We start from the raw sequence: 939 nt of genomic DNA on the forward strand, positions 1-939 counted from the left end.
AATCGTTCCCCCTTCGCTGCACACTGGGGGGGAGAAGATCGGAGCGAGCAGCTGCAGCGCACGGCCGGGGACGCGTCCTCCCCCCCGTTCCCCAGCCACAGGCCGGCTCTCAGGGATGGCAAACTTCAGCTGCTCGGGCGCCTCGTCTTGCAAGGGCTTCAAGTACTGCTAGCAGAGATCAGGTGAGGGGGGGGGAGAGCGCGTGGGGCCCCCCCCGAAACCAGGGAGGTGGGCTGCAAAGAGTTAATCCTCAGTGGCATGCCACCAAACTGTCCGCCCCCCCCCCAAAAAAAACCCAGACATCAGGCGTCCGCCATCACGCCTACTACTCAACTTCGTAATGATCGCAATTAGAGGCGGCCGTGATTTATTGCGGAATAAAGCTCCCCCCCCCCGCCCCCCGCTCCTCTCCACCCCCACCCCGTCCCCGGGACTCGCTGGGCGCGGGATGCAGAGAGCGGGAGCCCCCAAGTTTACTTCCCAAACCCCCTTCGCCCGGGATTGAGGGGGGGGGTGTTGCTTTTTCCTTTGCATGTTACCAAAAAATAATAATAATGATCAATTGCTGCGTGTCCAGTGGGCTCCCTTGAGCGAGGGAAGTTTTCCGCTCTGGTTCATCGCAGGACGGGCCGATCGGTTTAGAGGAGGGGGCCGAGGGTAATAAAAACACTCCCCTGGTGTGGTCCCCCCCCTGCTTCTCCGTGAAGGCGAAGCTTGCAACTGGCTCGGGTCTTCCTCCTCGCTGTCTCTGCTGCATTTCCCTTGTGCCGGAGTGATGCATCCACCTCAGTTCTGTGCGTCCCCGTCCTCTTTGCATCAGCAAGCCCCCCTCCCCCCCAGTTTTCATGCAATGCGAAAAAACAATCCTGATTCTTATTTGTAATGACTTGGGGGGGGACTGTGGGGGGTCGATCTTTTAATGCAAACATAATGCGAGGG

At 59.4% G+C, this 939-nt stretch overlaps 1 protein-coding gene across 1 annotated transcript in view; it reads left to right on the forward strand.

Moving 5' to 3' along the window:
• Nucleotides 1-117: 117 nt before the first annotated feature.
• The window catches only part of ADGRB2 (adhesion G protein-coupled receptor B2), a 96,996-nt gene continuing 96,174 nt past the window's right edge, over nucleotides 118-939 (forward strand). The window contains exon 1 of the mRNA XM_026657202.2: nucleotides 118-182. The gene's annotated coding sequence lies outside the window, so the exon portion shown is untranslated. The remainder of the gene's footprint in view (nucleotides 183-939) is intronic.

The sequence above is a fragment of the Terrapene carolina genome, unplaced genomic scaffold, assembly GCF_002925995.2.
Source record: "Terrapene carolina triunguis isolate 2854851 unplaced genomic scaffold, T_m_triunguis-2.0 Scaffold236, whole genome shotgun sequence".
Classification (NCBI taxonomy): domain Eukaryota; kingdom Metazoa; phylum Chordata; order Testudines; family Emydidae; genus Terrapene; species Terrapene triunguis.